Below are 21,278 nucleotides of genomic sequence, written 5' to 3'. Positions count from 1 at the left end.
CTTCTCCTTTTTGTTGATGACAAAGGGGGAGATGTATGTTGATGTTATGTATGATTTTATCATAACATGTTTGCTTGGATTTTTGAATCCAAGAGTCTCTATCAATATGGCATATTGATAGGGGGAGTTTGTTTAAACTCTGGGAATTAAGGTTAACTTCGTCATCAATTGGTTATCATCATCAAAAAAGGGGGAGATTATTGAATCCCGTATTTTGATGATGAAACCAATTAATAAGTGTTTATGATTTAATCTATGTTTTGAGTGATGTAGGATGCTTCGATCAGGGAGAGACAATTAAAGCAGAAAAAATCATGTTGGGCCGGAGGAAAATATGTTAGAAGATTGGACGTCGGGCCGGAGGATCGGTCGACGTATCGACAAAAGGCTTTGGGCTAAGAAGAGCATATATTGCACCAAGGATATCGGAGTTGCGGAGTCAACTAGCCGATTGGGCAATAGGCCACAAGAGAGGACGATGTGCCGAAGAATCGGACGAAACGTCGAGGGACCAATGACATGCCGAACAATATGATTAATGCTTAGTATTAATTTTCTAGATCAAAGAATATTTTTACATGTGCAGGATTAACTACGATAGCAAGGCATGAAGCAAAATGAAGTCCCAAAGTCAAGGACGTGATTTCATTGGGAGTTCAAGAGTTCGTCGGAAGTTTGGACATTCGTCGGAAGTTCTGGCGGAACCAATCGAAAAGTCTTAGAGCTTGCCAAAGAAGCTCATCGGAACTCGCTAAGAAGATCATCGTGAAGTCTAGGAGCTTGCCAGGAGTCTGCCGGAACATTGCCGAGAGATCGTCGAAAGTTCGCTGGAAGCTAGCCGGAAGAAACCAAGACATAGGGACTTATTTAGCTTAGCAAATATCTTAAGAATCGTAGTTAGCACGTAATTGGGTTTGGATTTGAGCCAACCCAATTAGGGGCCAGCTAGGCCCATGTAAAGACTATGTTGGGCCTAATGAAAGGCCCAAACAGTGCCCCAAGAAGTGGCATCATCATGGCACAGTTATCGAGACTGTGTTAGGCAGTGGTATCGCTAGTCTGAGTGGTTGTACCAGAGTCAAGGGTGGTTTTACATGTGCAGGATTAACTATGATAACAAGTCATGAAGCAAAATGAAGTCCTAGAGTCAAAGACGCGATTTCGTTGGGAGTTCAAGAGTTTGTCGGAAGTCCGGACGTTCATCGGAAGTTTTGGCGGAACTAGCCGAGAAGTCTCGGAGCTTGCTAGAGAAGCTCATTAGAACTCGCCAAGAAGATCATTGTGAAGTCCAGGAGCTTGCCGAGAGTCTGCCGGAACATTATCGAGAGATCGTTGAAAGTTCGCCGGAAGATCGCTGGAAACTTGCCGGAAGAAACCAAGACATAGAGACTTATTTAGCTTAGCAAATGTCTTAGGAATCGTAGTTAGCACATAATTGGGTTTGGATTTGGGCCAACCCAATTAGGGGCCAGCTAGGCCCATATAAAGACTGTGTTGGGCCTAATAAAAGGCCCAAACATTGCCCCAAGAAGTGGCACCGTCGTGGCACAATCATCGAGACTATGTTAGGCAATGGTATCGCTAGTCTGGCAAGTCTCAGAGCTTGCTAGAGAAGCTCATCGAAACTCGCCAAGAAGATCATCGTAAAGTCCAGGAGCTTGCTGGGAGTCTACCGGAACATTGCCGAGAGATCATCAAAAGTTCGCCGGAAGATCGCTAGAAGAAACCAAGACATAGGGAGTTATTTAGCTTAGCAAATGTCTTAGGAATCATAGTTAGCACGTAATTAGGTTTGGATTTGGGCCAACCCAATTAGGGGCCAGCTAGGCCCATGTAAAGACTATGTTAGGCCTAATAAAAGGCTCAAACGGTACCCCAAGAATTGGCACCATCGTGGCACAATCATCGAGATTGTATTAGGCAATGGTATCGCCAGTCTAGGTGGTTGTACCGCCCCTGGCAGGGTGCTAGGCGGTGGTACCACTAGTCTAGGCGGTGGTACCACTAGTCTAGGCGGTGGTACCATTAGTTTAGGCGATGGTACCGCCCAGCACAGCCCCCCAGGCGATGGGACTGCCAGACTGGGTAGTGGCACTGCCTAGTGTAGTGTCAGTGTCAGACTGACACTAATAGTGGTACCGCCTAGCGTAGGTGGTGGTACTGTTGAATCTCGGATTTTGATGATGACATCAATTGTCATTTGTTATCTAATCCATATGTTGAGATAAGTGAGCAGGATTAACTACGATGAAAGTAAGACATGCAGCAGGAGTTGCGCCGGAGTCAGGACTATGATCACGTTGGGAGTTCGAGAGCTCGACGGAAGTTCGCATGGTCGTCGGAGATTCTGCAGGAACATATCTGAGAAGTCCAGGAGCTTGCCAAAAGAAGCTCGTCGGAACTCGCCAAGTGGATCATTGCAAGACCAGGAGTTTGCCGGAAGTCCGTAGGAGCATCACCGAGGGTTCATCGGATGATCGACAGAAGTTCACCGGAGGCTCGCTGTAAGAAGCTATGAATGCCTTATTTTGTGCGCTCGATAAAAATGAGTTTAATCGCGTTTCGGTTTGTGAAACCGCATTATATATTTGACATACACTCGAAGTGACTCACAAAGGCACAAGTAGAGTGAAAGAGTCAAAAATCAATCTTTTGATACACTCTTTCGAACTTTTCTGAATGAAACCGAGCGAGACTATTGGCGACATGTACACCTGTTTCACGGATGTCGTCAATGGTCTAAAAGGACTCGGCAAAAGTTTTTCGGATTTTGAGCTTGTAAATAGGATTCTAAGATCCCTTCCTAAGAGTTGGGACCCTAAAGTCACTGCTATTCAAGAGGCTAAAGATTTAAGCAACTTTCCTCTTGAAGAACTAATCGGGTCATTAATGACTTATGAAATGACATGCAAGGCTCATGAAGAGCAAGAAGACATCCTTCCAAAGAACAAGAAGGATATGGCACTTAGAACTTTTGATGACCACTTGAGAGAAAACTCAAGTGATGAGGACTGTGACGATGACTTGGCACTTCTAACAAAGAAATTCAAAAAATTCATTAAGAGAAACAAATTTAAAAATGACACAAAAAATAAACTTGAACCCAAAAGGGACCAAGTTATTTGCTATGAGTGCAAAAAGCCGGGACACTACAAGAGTGATTGTCCCCAATCCAAGAAGAGAACATAAAAAAAGAAGGCGCTCGAAGCAACATGGGATGATTCGAGCTCATCCGAAGGAGAGGAGTCCAACACCGAGCAAGTTGCTCATTATACCTTAATGGCTATCGGAGAGGAGGTAACAAATTTAATTGATGCAGATTTATCATTTGATGAATTATTAAATGCCTTCCATGATTTATTTGATGAATACAAGATTATTAGTAGAAAATACAAATTACTAAAAAAGGAGCATGATAGTCTTAATTGTGATTACGATAAGTTAAAAACTGAATATCATGATAGTTTAGGCTCTTGTATCAAATGCCATGATCTAGAAACTATCCAAAAGCAAAACTTGCTACTCAAGGACACCTTGAAGAAATTTGAGGTAGGTAGCAAGTCTTTGAACATGATCCTCACAAACAAGGATCACGTTCCCAAAAGAAGGGGAATCGGATTCGTGAGAAATTCTCACCAAAATCCAACAACCTTCATAAAAGAGCCTCTCCTACATGTTCAACACCAAAGCAAATGCAACTTTTGTTGCAAGAATGGACACAAAACGCATTATTGTCCATTCAAGAAAATTAATCCGAACAAATTAATTTGGGTTCCTAAAGGAACCATGATAAACTCTATGCAACATGACAAACAATATAGATCAACCATTGAGGCACCCAAAAGTAAATGGATACCTAAAAATTATCCTTTCGTGTAGAGATGTACACCATCACAAGCTGGGAGCAAGAAATAATATCCTGCTCTTTTGGATTCTCCATATTCATAACCCGAGATCCAAAAAGAACACGTGATGCTCCCTAAGCATAAATAAAAAGAAGATTAGAAAACTAAAAGCAATACAAACCTATTTTATCCCTCAGGATTGGAAACCCATATGTACCTTCACATATCCACTGGATTTCCGATCCCACCAAACTGATAAGTTCGTTACTTTTAAGATCAACTATATCATGAACTTACGTTTTGTAAGCAAAGTTTGTCATAAACTTGCAAAGCTTACCAACGTGGACAAACTGTCACAAACATGAATACGACATTTGAAGAAGAATATGTGCATCACTAGATCTATCTTGATCGTGCAAATGTCTCATCTTAAAATGAAAATTCTTACGTAGTTATGAAAGCAAAGTTGATTGCTTCATAAGTAAAAACTCTTCTCAAGTAAGACATATTCAAAAAAAAAAACCACAAAGCAGTCAAAGCAAGTGCTCACTACCTATAGGCGGTGGCACCGCTCCAGTTGGCGGTAGCACCGCCGGCTATCATGGGTTGCAAGCAGTTGCACCGCCCCAGCCAGCGGTGCAACTGCCCGCAATCCTGCCTCCTATTAAACCAAGCTAGGGCCGGCGGTGGAACTGACCCCAACTTACTTTCTTCCCCTCTTCTCTCTTCCAAAGCCTCTCCAACTTCATTTCTCCCATCTTGCATCTCAAATCCTCCCCATTTCGAAGCAAAAGATCAACAATCTCTCCTTCTCTTGAAGATCTCACTCAAGGTATTCTCTAAGAGCCCTCTAAATTCTGTTTTTGATTCATTTACTCTTGTTCTTTACTATCCTCTCAAATAACAGTAGTTATGGGCTCTAGAGGATCCTCAAGGGACAAAGGAAAGAGGAGATTAGTGGAAGATTTTGATCTTACCCTCTTTGATTCAAAGTATCATGCTGAAAAATTCTCCTCCTTTGAACTTAGAAGTGTCCATAAGGGAAAACATGTAGATTTAGAGGAACTAAGAGATTTAGAGACAATCCAATGGTTTGCCAACCTAGATCTACTCCCTATTTTACAAATTAGTGAACCCATCTATCCAAGACTTGTTAGATTGTTTTACAATAATCTACAAGTAGATGAAGAAGAAAGAATGTCCACCTATCTCCTAGGACAACACATCTCCATTACGGATAGATTCATTTGTGATATGATAGGTATTCCCGTAAAAAATAGAGAACTTTATTTTAGAGGATCATGGGACAATGAAACAGTTGGGACAACATATGTTGAAGCCTTAGAAACAATTTTCGGTAATCCCAACTTAGTGATAATTCCTAAAAGCTATGAACACCTATTACCACTAAACACTAAAGTACTTCATCATATCCTAACTAGCATCATTCTTCCCAAACAATATCATCATGATGAAGTGAGTCAATTGGAGTTAGGAATCATGTATTGGATCATGAAAGAACATAACATCTGCTTTGGATACCTCATTCAACAAAACATGATAGAACTATCTAAGAGAGACATGATGCTTCCATATGGTGGTATAATCACTAGAATCCTTAAAGCCTATGATATCCAAATCCCACCCGACGAAGAAGTAATGAAAGTGGATAGGTTCAGCATAATAAACAAAAATCTACTTCATCGATTGAGATATGTGTATAGAAATGGTAATTGGGTTAGAATGCCTAGAAGAACCGATCACCCTCAACCAGAACCAGAACCCGAAACACCAGTCTTTAGGGGCACCCAATCTCCTCCGATCTGTCCCTTTGAGGAAACACATCCATTTGAGCAAGCTCATGCATCATCCATTGAAGACATTGCGATTCGGATGGACCGATTTGAACAAAGACAAGACCGGCTTGAACACCAGCAAGATCAAATCTTATCTGAACTTCAGCAAATTCATCGTCAATTTGACTCTTTATTTAGGCACCTTAATTTTCCACCTCTTGAATAAAGTTTGTATGTATGGACACAATAACCTCTTGTTGTAACAATTTCGCTGTTGTAAACTCTTTATTACTCACCTTGATCACAATGCATTATGGTTATTTGATGCAAGAATATGCAGGGTTACTCAATCTCATTACTCATTGTCGGATTTCATGTTAAATGTTTCTTTGAAAACCTTGTATCTTGGTTTCCATGATGAATGTGAAAGTAATATAGCCTTGAAATTGATGTTGATACCATAATATTGATGATGCTGATACCATGATCATGATGCTGATGTATTACCATAATATTGATGGCATGTTGATGTGTCCGAATGTATAAATTTGTTAAACTTGTTATTTGGACCATATTGATTGAATTACATGACAAAAATAACATGTTGGAAAAATCTTTATAAACGATGAGCATGTCCTCATAGTCTTGCATGAAAGTGTTAAATTAAATTTTCGGTTCCAATTGGATATCATTACTCTCTTTCGGATTTTGATTGACATTCTTGACAAGAATATTGACATGAAAGTGTTAAAATTAATGATTCCTTCTTGTAAAAGGAAGATAATTTTTGCAAGGATTTTACTCACATAAAAGTCTTGATCCTTGTAAGGCATGCTATAGACTTGAACTACACAAATGGCCTTCCTCCATCATGCAAAAAGAATAATAAACAAGGAAGAAGTTTTCACTCTATGTATATACTCTCCATGTCATGGTCTTCTTGGGATGTTTGCATCATATATAAATGACATGAACCCACTTATGGCATTACATGTATATTCAAAAGATGCTTATATCGTTCTCCTTTTTTTTGATGACAAAGGGGGAGAAGTATATGAATTAATACTATAAATGCCTTATTATGTTGAAAGAAACAGACATATGATCATTGATGATATGCCATGTTTACTATGATTGCCATATTTGCATCATATTAAGATATCAAGAACTTGTATTGTAATTTGAAAATATTGATATCTTTCCATATGATGAATTGCTATCATTACAATAATTCACATTTGAAATTTGAAAATGGATGTCGAGTCCTGACATCATACAAAGAGATACATCATGATAGGAATCATGATGGGAGTATTGATAAGGTTAAATGACTTTAACTTATCAATATGTCTCTTGAATTCAAAGGCTTTGAATTCAAGAATGACTTATCTCAATTATGGCACATAGATAGGGGGAGTTAAGGTTAACTCCATTATCAATTGATTGTCATCATAAAAAAGGGGGAGATTGTTGAATCTCGGATTTTGATGATGACATCAATTGTCATTTGTTATCTAATCCATATGTTGAGATAAGTGTGCAGGATTAACTACGATGAAAGTAAGACATGTAGCAGGAGTTGCGCCGGAGTCAGGACTATGATCACGTTGGGAGTTCGAGAGCTCGACGGAAGTTCGGACGGTCGTTGGAGGTTCTGCAGGAACAAATCCGAGAAGTCTAGGAGCTTGCCAAAAGAAGCTCGTCAGAACTTGCCAAGTGGATTGTCACAATACCAGGAGTTTGCCGGAAGTCCGCAGGAGCATCACCGAGGGTTCATCGGATTATCGACGGAAGTTCACCGGAAGCTCGCTGGAAGAAGCGATTGACTCACCGGAGCAAGCTGTCCTTCGAATTGTCGTAGTTAGCACGTTGATTAAGTTAGAAATGGGAGGTGATCCCACTAACTTAATCTTGGGGCAATTGGGCCCTTGAAAGACCCAATTGGGGCCGAATGGATCAGCCCATTCGGACCTAGATGACTTGGCCAGAGGTAGCACCGCCTGGGTCGGCGGTGGCACCGCCCAGGGCTCGGTCTCCGAGTTCTAGCTGGGCGGTGCAACTGCCCCTGATAGGCTGTGGAACCGCCTGAGCTCGGTCTCCGAGCTCTGGCTGGGCAGTGCAACCACCCCAGTCAGGCGGTGGCACTGCCTAAGCTCGGTCTCCGAGCTCTGCCAAGCGATGCAACCACCCTTGACAAGTGGTAGCACCGCCCAGGAGCTCAGTCTCCGAGCTCTGACAGCGGTAAACCGCCAGACCCCGGAATTCCGGGATTTGATAGTTTTGAGCTTTAATTTCAAACTGGTTTGGGGCCTATATAAACCCCACTCTTTCAGCAATGAAAGAGCAATGAAAACCACCGAAATCCTGATCTTACTCTGTGATTTTTAGAGCTCAAAAGTGTTGTATGAGTTAAAAGTTCTTCTCCTTCTCTTCTTCCAAGTTCAGATCTTTCAAGAGAGGAGAGAAAAGTCTGTAAGGGTTGTCCCCTAAGCCCGTCAAAAGGAGTGAATCTGTAAAAAGGTGGTTGGCCTTCGCCTATTGAAGGAAGGCCTCTAGTGGACGTCGGCAACCTCATCGGTGGAGGAAGCTAGAAGTGGATGTAGGTCAAGATTGACCGAACCACTCTAAATCGCGCTGCTCTCTGGTTTGCATTTACTTTGAGCTCATTATCTTAACTGCAAACCTCCTTCATAGCCTACTATGTTCTGCGCTTTTACGTCTACGCTTTCAAGCTCAATACTTTCCGAAACGTGTTTAGACGTAAATCGATTTTCTCGCAAACCACTATAAATCGCGCTGCTCTCTGGTTTGCTTTTACTTTGAGCTTATTATCCTTACTGCAAACCTTCTTCATAGCTTACTATCTTCTGCGCTTTTACGTTTGCAAGCTCAATACTTTCCGAATCATGTTTAGACGTAAATCGGTTTTCTCGTACGAACATCGTATTTCAGTTTGCGCTTATATTTTGATTTCTATCACAACAGCAAACTACCTTAAACAGATTCGTTTTAACTTCCTCTTACCTAATCACAAGTTAAAGTGATTTACGAATCGAAGTTTCTGCTGAAATCGGCTTTGTCGTACGAACTCAGTTTAAAAACGTAGAAAGTTTTCCGCTGCACTAATTCACCCCCCCCTCTTAGTGCTCTTGATCCTAACAGGTACCTCCTATGCTTGGAAAACCCGAAATGAGATGCTTTTAGGCTCCAAGTTTGAATCAACTTGAAGCCTATAAATACCCCCCTCATCCCTAGATAAAACATACAAGCACAAAGAGTTTAAAAGTGAAGAAACACTATTGCAATCACTTGAGAAATCCCTCCTCTAGATCTAACCTTAGAATTCTGTTTAGGAGGAGTGTGAGTGCTTGTAAGGGTTGTCTCCTAAACCCATGAAAAGGAGCAAAAGGGGTGTAAGAAGAAGATTGATCTTTGCCCATAAAGGAAGATCGATAGTGGATGCCGGTGGCCTCGATGGAAGAGGAATTGGCGAAGTGGATGTAGGTCACGACAACCGAACCACTCTAAAATCTGGTTTGCATTTTATTTTGAACAATTTATCTTTACAGTAAACCTCTTTAATAGCTTATTGCCTTCAATACATTTACGAATATGTATTTCAAGTTAAGCATTTTCGAGTTCAGGTTTTATTGTATGAAAGATTTTTTAAAATCAACATTTTTATCTGCAGCACTAATTCACCCCCCCTCTTAGTACCGCTCTTGATCCTAACAAACCCAGACATTTAATTTCTTAAAAATTACAATGACTACTATACCAGTGCTTGCTCTACCCGATTTTAATAAATTGTTTGTGATTGAATCTGATGCTTGTGGAGCTGGTATAGGGGCTGTATTAATGCAGGAAAGCTGGCCTATCGCTTACGCTAGTAAGGCTATTTCCCCTTCTCATTTGAGTTTATATATTTATGATAAGGAGATGCTAGCCATTATATATGCAGTCACAAAATGGAGACCCTACCTAATTGGCCGACGATTTCAAATACGTATAGATCACAAAAGCCTCAAATATTTTCTGGAGCAAAATATTTCTTCTTTAGAATAGCAGAAATCGGTCACAAAGCTACTAGGATTCGATTATGAGATCATTTATAAAAAAAGGAGCGAGAATCTAGTTGCAGATGCACTCTCACGCCTACTAGAACAAGCTGAACTAATAGTTATTTCTATTCCTATTTGTGAGACTTTGGAAGTTATCAGAAGGGATTGGTCATATGATCTTAAGATCCAAAATATCATAAAAAAACTAAAAGAAGCTCCAGGTTCTGTCCCAAATTCTAGTTGGGATTCGGTGGACTTGCACTATAAAGGCCAAATAGTTGTAGCACCACATTCTTTTTGCCGAGAGAAAATTCTGAAGGAATTCCATTCGTCACCAATTACTAGTAATTCCGGATTTCTTCGCACTTATAAGCGAGTTCGATAATATTTTTACTAGGCAGTTATGAAATATTTTATCAAGAAATTTGTTGCTGAATGTGATGTTTGCCAGCGCCACAAAAGTGAGACAGTAGCCATTTATAATGCTACTTGGACCGACATATCTATGGATTTCATTGACGGACTCCCACTATCTAAAGGAAAAAGTACTATATTTGTAGTTGTGGATAGGTTTACAAAGTATGCTTATTTCTATGCTTTACGGTATCCTTATACTACTGCAAGTGTTGCTCGTATTTTTATGGAAAACATAGCTAAATTGCATAGGAGACCCCATTCCATTGTTCGTGATAGAGACAAGGTTTTTACCAGCTCCTTTTGGACATAGCTTTTTCATTTACAAGGTACTCAGCTGAATATGAGCACTACTTATCATCTACAAACAGATGGACAAACTGAAGTGGTCAACAGGTGCCTAGAAAATTATCTCAGATGCTTTACTAGTGACAAGCCAAAGGAATGGATTAAATGGCTTCCCTGGGCAGAGTGGTGGTATAACACCTCTTACCATTCTTCTATTAAGATGACTTCCTTTGAAGCAATTTATAGTCAACCCCCGCCTACAATTACAAAATATATACTTGGTTCTTCTAAAGTTGATCAAGTGGACAAGGAATTGATGGATAGAAATAAGATTATTTAGCTTTTAAAGGATAACCTCACAGTCGCATAATCAAGAATGAAACAATAAGCTAACAAACATTGAAGTGAACAAGAATTTACCATGGGTAATTGAGTTTTCCTTTATCTTCAACCCTACAAGCAAACTTCCATAAAGGTCCAATCTTCCATGAAATTGTCTACTCGATTTTTTGGATCTTATAAGGTATTAGGACGTATTGGACCAGTTGCCTACCATTTGGATTTGTCTACTAGCTCTAAAATACATCCAGTTTTGCATGTTTCATAATTTAAGAGGAAGTTGGGTGAAGATAAGATAGTGCAACACCATTTGCCGGATACATCTACTACTGGGGAAATTCAAGCTCAACCACAAGCCATACTTGATCGACGGGTTATAATGTACCATAGACATCCTATGACTGAAGTGCTGGTGCAATGGGCCAATTTACCAAAGGAAGATGCCACTTGGGAGTCCTACAAAATGCTAAAAGATATGTTTCTAGAATTTGATGCTGCTAAGCCTTGAGAACAAGGCTAAATTGAAAGAGGAGGAAATATTATGATCTTTTTATTTTCTAAGCTTTTAAATAATGTTTATTGAGTCTTTTTAGTTTAGTGAGAGTTAGAACTCTATAAATAGAGATGTAATTGTTTCTTTTGGCAATCAAGGAAATATCATTCAGTTTTTTGAGAGAACCCTAGGAAGTTCTCGAAGTGATCATCCCGTTTCCCTTCTTTCTTTGACAATAAGACCCTAGGGTCTTATCACATCGCCTTCATGCTCCCATTGCACCTCTTCGTATAATTATTGTTAGGATCAAGAGCGGCACTAAGAGGTGGGGGGTGAATTAGTGCAACGAAAAAATTACTCGTTTCAAAAGTCTTCGTTTCAATTAAATCTGATTCCGAAGAAAATTGTTTCATAAAGATTTGAACTTAAAAGTATATGGGAGCATAGAGAAAGCAGTAAGAAGGTAAAGTAGCTTGCAAGTAAGGTAAATTGCTCAAGACAAAATGCAAACTAGAATTTAGAGTGGTTCGATCGTTGTGACCTATATCCACTTTCGGATTCCTCCTCCGTCAAGTTCACTAGCATCCACTAATGACCTTCCTTCAATAGACAAAGACCAACTACCTTTTACAGTGTTTTCTCCTTTTCACAGGTTTAGAAGATAACATTTACAAGTCTCACACTTCTCTTAAATGATCTCAACACTTAGAAAGGGAGGAGGAGTACTCTAGCACTTTTACAACACTTAAACACTTCAAAGACTCAAGATTATGCCAATACTTTCATTCCCTTTCATGCAAAAAAGGGTAGGGTATTTATAGGCCCCGATGGCTTCAAAATTGGAGCCAAAAAATATTACATCCTCGAATTTTGGGGTACTTGTGGTACCATCGTTATTACTGGGTGGTACCACCGCTTGATAGAGCTCAGAGACCAAGCTTTAGTGGTCGATTGTGATTTCAGGTGCTGAATGGGCTATTTAGTCTAGCCCAATTTAACCTTGTTAAGAGCCCAGTTGGCTCCTAAGTTAGTGGAATTATCTCCCAATCCTAACTCAATTTATGTTCTAACTATGATTAAGGCAAGCAATTAGTCTGGTATGTCGATTTTTCTTTCGACGAACCTCCAGCGAACTTCTCGGTGAAACTTCCGGCAAGCTTCCAATGAACTCCTAATGAACTCTCAGCGATCTTCCGACGAACTCTTGGCGATCTTCTGACAACCTCTCGGTGATCTTCCGACGAGCTCTCGGCGATCTTCTGACGAGCCTCTAGCGAACTCCTGATGAACTCTCGGCGAGCTCCCGACATACTTCCGGTACATCATCTGAATCTTTGACTTCGACCCATCATCTGCTTTATGCCTTACTGATATCGTAGTTAATCCTGGACACTTATCTCAACACATAGATTAGGTCAAATAATTCACCAATTGATTTCATCATCAAAATCTGAGATTCAACAATCCCCCCCTTTTTGATGATGACAACCAATTGGTGAAGGAGTTAACCTTAACTCCCCCTATTTACATGCCATACTTGAAAAAAGACATTCTTGAATCAAGGCCTTTGAATTCAAGTATCAAACCGATAAGTTAGGTTCAATTAAACTTGTCAAACTGCACATCATGATTTAACATTCTCAAAATACGATGCCACGTATTTATCGATGAAAATGATATAAAGGCATAACATCCGTCTTCAAGTTCAATGATAGACAATCATCATTTTCAAGTATGATATGAATTTCAAATATGAAATATAGCAAGACAACAAAGATAGCAATTCATCATAAGATAGCAAGTTGAGCTCATGTTATCTTATCAAAATGAAAGACATCTATCAAGCATTCATGAAATATTTGAAGTATTTATGATAAGTATTTACGATAAGATACATTGCATTAATTTGTCATCAATTTGCCACATTTTGGTATCATTTGATAAGATACATCGCATTCATTTGTTATCAATTTGCCACATTTTGGTACCATTTCTCCCCCTTTGTCATCAACAAAAAGGAGAACGTTTCAACAATGCAAGTGTAATATTCATACTAATTTATCCAACAGATATTGCATCATTGCATGGTAATATTCAAAAGTTATCAATATTAAAGAGAGAGATTTCATCTACTTCTCCCCCTTTGTAATCAAAACTTTGTATGAAGAAGAGGAAGGAAAGTAAAGAGGGAATCCATTAAGAACCAAATTTATGAAATGATTTGAATCAAAATATCATGTGAAATCAAATCGTCGTTCTTGCAAGTAATCATCACACACGAAAATTCATCTTTCAAGGATCAAGATATCCATTGGAATTCATAAAATTCTTCTTTTATGAGAAGAATAAGGAAGAATTCATGGGAGAGGAGTATCACATGAAAGAAAAATTTATGAATAAAGCTTCATAATTAGAGAAGCATCACATCAAATCCATTTCTCATTAAAAATTTATAAGAGTAAAATTCGTGAGAGATGCATTTGTCAATGAATTCCAAACATCATTGAGTTTTTTATGAAATAAATTTGATACATAGTATATTCATATTTTGGATTTCATGAAAGCCTTATTTATGAAATAATTTCATAAAAGCTTTAAAGAATCGAGAAAGTCCGAAAAATATATACATCAAATTAATGCATTTGGACAACTTAACATTCCTAACTCCCTTTTAATAAAATCAAATTGTTCTTCATTTAAAGGTTTTATAAAGATATCAGCCAATTGATGTTTTGTATCAATGAATTATAAAATTACATTATGATTATTGACATGATCTCACATAAAATGATGCCTAATGTCAATATGTTTAGTTCTAGAGTGTTGAATGAGATTTTTTGTTAAACATATTGCACTTGTGTTATCACATTTTATGGGAATATTCTTAAGGTGAATCTTATAATCCTCTAAAGTGTTTTTCATTCATACAACTTATGCACAACATGCACTTGCAGCTATGTATTCGGCTTCGGTTGTAGATAGTGCAACCGAGTTTTGTTTCTTGAAAGGCCAAGAGACAAGTGCATGATCTAAGAATTGACATGTTTTGGATGTGCTTTTTCTATCTAATCTACGACCAGCAAAATCCTTATCAGCATAAGCAATCAATTCGAAGTTTTCAGGTTTTGGATACCATAATCCTATATTAGTGGTTCCTTTAAGATATCTAAGAATTCTTTTAACTGTTTTAAGATGAGATATCTTCGGATTATATTGAACTCTAGCACAAAGTCCTACGGTAAACATGATGTCAGGTCTAGTTGCGATGAGGAATAGTAAACTACATATCATACCCATATAAACTTTTTGATCAAAGCTTTCTCCACTTTCGTCAAATTCGAATTTAGTGGAGGTACTCATAGGAGTATTGATAGCCTTTGAACTATCCATTTTAAACCATTTTAATAAGTCTAATGCATACTTTATTTGACTAAGAAAAATATCATCATTAAGTTGTTTGATTTGTAAATCTAAAAAGAAGGTTAGTTCCCCTATCAAACTCATTTCAAACTTTAGACTCATACTTTTTGTAAACGATTCACATAAAGATTCATTCGTGGAATCAAAAATAATATCAACAACATAAATTTGAACAATAAGAAAATTATTTTCAAAATTTTTAATAAATAATATGGTATCAACCTTGCCATTAGAGAAATTATTTTGGATAAGAAATGAGCTAAGTCTCTTATACCAAGCTCTTGGGACTTGTTTCAATCCATAGAGAGCTTTAGTCAATTTAAACACATGATTAGGGAGATTATCATTCTCAAATCTAGGAGGTTGTTCAACATAAACTTTTTCGAAAATAAAGCCATTAAGAAAAGCACTTTTAACATCAATTTGAAATAACTTAAAATTATTACTACTAACATAGGCAAGGAGCATTCTTGTGGCTGCTAATCATGCCACAAGAGCAAAGGTTTCATCATAATCGATACATTCTTCTTGGTTGAAACCCTTAGCCACTAATCTAGCTTTGTTTCTAACCACGATACCAAATTCATCTTGCTTGTTTCTAAAGACTCATTTAGTACCAATAACGAAATGGTCATTTGGCCTTGGAACAAGCTTCCACACCTCATTTCTCTCAAATTGATTTAACTATTCTTGCATTGTGATAACCCATGAATCATCTTTCAAGGTCTCGTCAATGCATTTAGGTTCAATTTGGGAGAAAAGTGGTGTTGGCACAAAAATTCTTAAGAGAAGAACGAGTTTGAACCCCTTTTGATATATCTCCTATAATTAGCTCCTTAGAATGAGCATCTACATAGTTCCATTCCTTGGGTAAGGATGTTTCGGAAGAAGATGCATCCAAGTTGCTAGATGGAGAAAGGGTTTTATTTAAATTTAAAACATCAGAGTTAAGATCATCATCAAAATCATTTATCTTAGTTTCGGAAACTTCATTAAAAACCATATGAATAGACTCTTCTATAATCAAAGTTCTTTTTGTTAAAGATACGAAAAGCCTTAGAAATAAAAGAATAACCAAGAAAAATTCTTTCATTAAATTTTGCATCAAACTTTCCTAAGGTATCTTTTTCATTCAAAATAAAATATTTACAACCAAAAACTTTAAAATATGAAACATTGGGTTTCTTTTTGTTCCACAACTCATAAGGAGTTTTGAAAAGTAATGGTCTTACTAGAACCCTATTTATGACATTGCATGTCGTATTTATGGCTTCGGCCCAAAAATATTTGGGTAGGCTATGTTCGTTTAACATAGTTCTAGCTATTTCTTGTAAGTTTCTATTTTTTCTTTCTACTACTCCATTTTGTTGAGGATTTCTTGAAGTAACGAAATTGTGGTTGTATCCATTAGATTCATAAAATTCTTAGAAATCATAGTTTTAAAATTCACCACTGTGATCACTTCGAATTGATAAAATCATAAAACCCTTTTTATTTTGAACAAGTTTACAAAACTTAGAAAAATACCTAAAGCAATCATTTTTGTGTATCAAAAAGTAAGTCCAAGTATATCTACTATAATCATCCACGATGACAAAGGCATATTTACTATCTCCTAGGCTTGATGTAGCAATTGGTCCGAACAAGTCCATATGGATCAATTGCAATGGTCTAGAGGTGCTTCTTTGGTTCTTTGGTTTGAAACTATCTTTTATTTGTTTTCCTAGTTGACATGCATCACACACATTATCTTTAACAAACTTAATGTGAGAAATTCCTCTTACAAGTTCTTTAGATGAGATTTGAGAGATTAGTTTCATGCTAGCATGACCTAATCTCCTATACCAAAGCCAAACATCATCATTCAAAATTTAAAAACACATTTCATTACTGAGATCATCAATGTCGATAGTGTATACATTATTTTGTTTTAGGGCAATCATAGATGTATTTTTGTATGGTTTTTTAATAATGCAAGTATTGGATTCAAATCTAATGATGTATCCTTTATCACACAATTGACTAATGCTCAAAAGGTTATGTTTTAAGCCATCAATCAACAATACATCTTCAATAAAGAAGTTAGATTTGTTACTTATGGTTCTTTTACCAATTATTATACCCATGTTGTTGTCTCCGAATGTGACATATCCTTTGTCTAGGCTAGTAAGCTTAGAGATTTGAGATGGATCTCTAGTCATGTGCCTTGAATATCCACTATCAAGGTGTCATCTTTTGCTCCTAGCTTGTGATGATAAATATTTCTACAAAAAATGATGATTTTTAGGTACCCATTTGACATTGGGTGCCTTAAAAGTCGATCTACATAACTTATCATGTTGTATTGAGTCATTTAAGGTTCTTTTAAGAACCCAAATCAGTTTATGTGGACTATATCTCTTAAATGGACATTTATACATAATATGTCCAAATTTACAACAAAAGTTGCATTTGTTTTTGGGTGAAACATGCAAGGTAGGACCTTTAACAAAAACGGTTGGATTTTAATGACTATTACTTATAAAGTTGATTCCATCTTAATGTGACCCTTGCAAGGATCATGTTCAAGGACTTGCTACCAATATCAAATTTTTCTATGGTTTTTTTAGTAGCAAGTTTTCCTTTCTAAGTATTTCTAATTGATTGTATTTTATCCAAGGAGCTCAACTATCATCATGCTCAATTTTTAGTTTATCAAAATCACTAACAAGATAAGCGTGTTCCTTTTTTAGTAATTAATATTTTTTACTAACTAATTTACATTCATCAAATAAATCATGAAAAGCGTATAGTAATTCATCTAAAGATAAACTTGCATATAATGAACTGCTTACCTTATATCAAATAGCCATTAGCATATAGTGAACAACTTGCTCAGTGTTGGTTTGCTTTAAGAGTCTTATTCTTCTTTGGTTGTTTCTTCTTTACGTGGGGACATTCGCTTTTGAAATGTCCTAGCTTCTTGCATTTATAGCATATGACTTGTACTTCCTTGAGTTCAAATTTATTTTTAGTGCTATTTCTAAATTTATTCCTTTTTATAATTTTTTGTAACTTTTTTGTTAAGAGTGCCAAGTCATCATCATAGTCCTCATCACTTGAATTTTCTTTCAAGTGGTCTTCTTCAGTCTATAGTGTCATATCCTTCCTATTCTTTGGAAGGTTGTTCTTAAGTTCTTCATTAACATTACAAATCATCTTATAGGTCATTAATGACCCGATTAGTTTTTTGAGAAAAAAGTTATTTAAATCCTTGGTCTCTTGAATGACCGTTACTTTAGGATCCCAACTCTTCGAAAGGGATCTTAAGATTTTATTAACAAGTTCAAAATCTAAAAAACTTTTACCAAGTCCTTTTAGACCATTGACGACATCCGTAAATTGGGTGTACATGTCTCCAATGGTCTCACTCGGTTTCATTCGAAACAACTCATAAGTATGGACTAAAAGATTAATTTTCGACTCCTTTACTATACTAGTGCTTTTTTGAGTCATTTCGAGTGTGTGCCATATATCAAAAGCTGTTTCATAAATAAATACTCAATTGAACTCATTTTTATCTAAAGCATAAAACAAGGCATTCATAGCCTTAGTATTTAAAGTGAAAGTCTTCTTCTCCAACTCATTCTAATCATTCATTAGAAGAGAAGACTTTTAAAAACCATTTTCGATAATGTTCTATAGCTCAAAATCCATATAAATCAAAAAAATCCTCATTCTAGTCTTCCAATATGTGTAATTTGTTCCATTGAACATGGACAGACGTGTAATTGAGTGACTCTCTTGGTTGTCCGCAAATGTTATCTCTCTTGGGTTTCAAACCAAATTAGAGTGACCACGCTCTGATACCAATTGTTAGGATCAAGAGTGGCACTAAGAGTGGGGGGTGAATTAGTACAGTGGAAAATTTTCCTGTTTTAAAAGTTTTCATTTTGATTAAACCCGAATCCGATGAAAATCGTTTCATAAATATTTTAACTTGAAAGCGTATGGGAGCGTAGAGAAAGCAATAAGAAGATAAAATAGCTTGCAAGAAAGGTAAATTTCTCAAGATAAAATGCAAATAAGAATTTAGAGTGGTTCAATCGTTGTTACCGACATCCACTTTCGGATTCCTCCTCCGTCGAGGTCACCGGTGTCTACTAATAGCCTTCCTTCAATAGGCGAAGACCAACCACCTTTTACAGCGCTTTCTCCTTTTCACGGGTTTAGGAGATAATCCTTATAAGTCTCACATCTCTCTTGAATAATCTCAACACTTAGAAAGGGAGGAGTACTCTAGCACTTTTACAATACTTTAACACTTCAAATACTCAAGATTATACCAATACTTTCGTGTCCTTTCATGCAGAAAAGGGTGGGGTATTTATAGGCCCCAATGGCTTTAAAATTGGAGCCAAAAAGTGTCACATCCCTGGATTTCAGGGTACTAGCGGTACCACCACCTAACACCTGACATTGGGCGGTATCACTGCCTTGTTTGGGTGGTACCATCACATGACAGAGCTCGGAGACCGAGATCTAGTGGTACCACCACTTGATATGGGTGATACCATCGGCGATAGCATTAACTGCCAGCAATACCACTGCCCAGATCACTTGGGAGACTGGGTCTCCCAAGCAGTACCACCGTTGACCATGATTTCAAGTGCTGAATGGGCTATTCAATCTAGCCCAATTCAGCCCTGTTAAGGGCCCAATTGGCCCCTAACTAAGTTAGTGGGATTACCTCCCAATCTTAACTCAATTTTTTGTCTAACTATAATAATTAAGACATAATTAAAGTACTTTTATCTCAGTACGTCAATTGTTCTTCCAACGAGCTTCCAATGATCTTCCAACGAACTCCCGGCAATGTTCCGGCGGACTCCCGGCAAGCTCTTGGACTTTACGATGATCTTCTTGGTGGGTTCTGATGAGCTTCTTTGGCAAGCTCCTAGACTTCTTGGTTGGTTCTGGCAGAACTTCTGATGAGCATCTGAACTTCCGATGAACTCTTGAACTCCCAACGAGATCTCGATCTTGACTCCTACACAACACCTGCTTTATGTCTTACTGTTATCGTAGTTAATCCTGCACACTTTTCTCAACATATAGATTAGATCAAATAATTTATAATTAATTTTATCATCAAAATCCAAGATTCAACATAGGACAGCCTTGGGCGGCCAGGTTTAACTTGGCCGCTTGCTTGCCCCATGCGGCCAGGAATCCTGACCGATAGGGTCTCCATGGCAGCTAGGAAACCCTAGCCGCCAAAGGCACCCCTTGTAGCTAGGAAACCATGGCTGCAAGGGCTGCCAATGCCCAGGCCATGAGCAGCCCTACTGCTCTCGACCTTGCTGCCTTTGGCCAGGCTGAGAGTAGCAAGGTTTGCTCTCGGCCAAGGCTGAAAGTAGCCTTTGGCTAAACCGTAGGGCAGCAATAGTTATTGCCCTTTTTACTCTATTCTATGATAATAATTTTGGTAATAAAATATTGATCTAAAGCACCTTTTAACAGAGAAAAGAGGTGCAGTTAGGTTTTGAAAACTATGATAAAAATCACAACAATCACATAAAAATAATTCTATGCGATTGAACACAACACATATAGTTTATAAACCAATATTTCGGATGAGCAACCAGGCTCTAATACCACTGTTGGAAAATCTGGGGTGACATCATATGTCTCTCACGTTCTGTGAATAGCCGGGACATTGAGGAAGATCCAAAAAGGCATTTCGGGAATCGATCTGATTCTATCTCTGTTCGTTCCGTTTGAAGAAAGGAAGGATCCCAAAGAATCGATCTTTCTTTTAGTTGCTGAATGTCTATTTGATCGATCAATGTGGGATATTCTGAATCCTCATTTCTAATGGAATCGAAATGATCTATGGATTGATCAGAAGATCCTTTCAATTGGCTAGAATCCCTTACTTGAACGAAAATAGATCTTGTGGAATCATATTGAATATTTGACAATACATTCCGTACCTTGCTAAAAAACCGATCCTTGTTTACCAACCACACATTGTCTAACCAAATCAAATTCTCTCTCGATACGTTCCTCAAAAAATCTGATTCATGCTGATTCTTCCCCCAACTAATGAAGAGATCTTGGCGGAATTGCCACATATAAAATTGAACACAATTTTGCAAAGAAATACCCCACTTGTTTCTCGAGAAGAGATGGGAAACATGCTCAATATCATTTGATTGAATAATTGCCTCAGCTCCTTGTTGTTTGAAGAAACCCTCCCCTTCAATTGGTCTTTTTTCATGAAAAGCAGACATGAGATAACAAATCAAGTCTTTCCCTAAGATTTCGAATAGCTGTCCCAAATTCAAGTTGATTATGTTTCGCTTCTTCCTCGGAGAAAGACGATCAAACAATTCCCAATCATGGTCCTTGCGGATCGGATCATCCGTATAGGATAAAAAAAGAAACTCCAGATATTCGCTATCTTTCTCTTTGAGTGAGATCTTAATTCCAGCTACGGTTTCATTAATTCCAGCTACAGTTTCATTTGATATCTTACAACTAGAATCCCTTTTTTTTCCAATCCGGTTCCTCCACCACCGCGAACTCCGATTAGATTCAGGCATGATACACTTTTTATTTATTGGGAGAACCCAAGTAC

This window comes from Musa acuminata, chromosome BXJ3-8 (assembly GCF_036884655.1).
Source record: "Musa acuminata AAA Group cultivar baxijiao chromosome BXJ3-8, Cavendish_Baxijiao_AAA, whole genome shotgun sequence".
In the NCBI taxonomy this organism is placed as follows: Eukaryota; Viridiplantae; Streptophyta; class Magnoliopsida; order Zingiberales; family Musaceae; genus Musa; species Musa acuminata.
The sequence above is the reverse complement of the archived record's forward strand: the minus strand, read 5'-3'. Positions refer to the sequence as shown.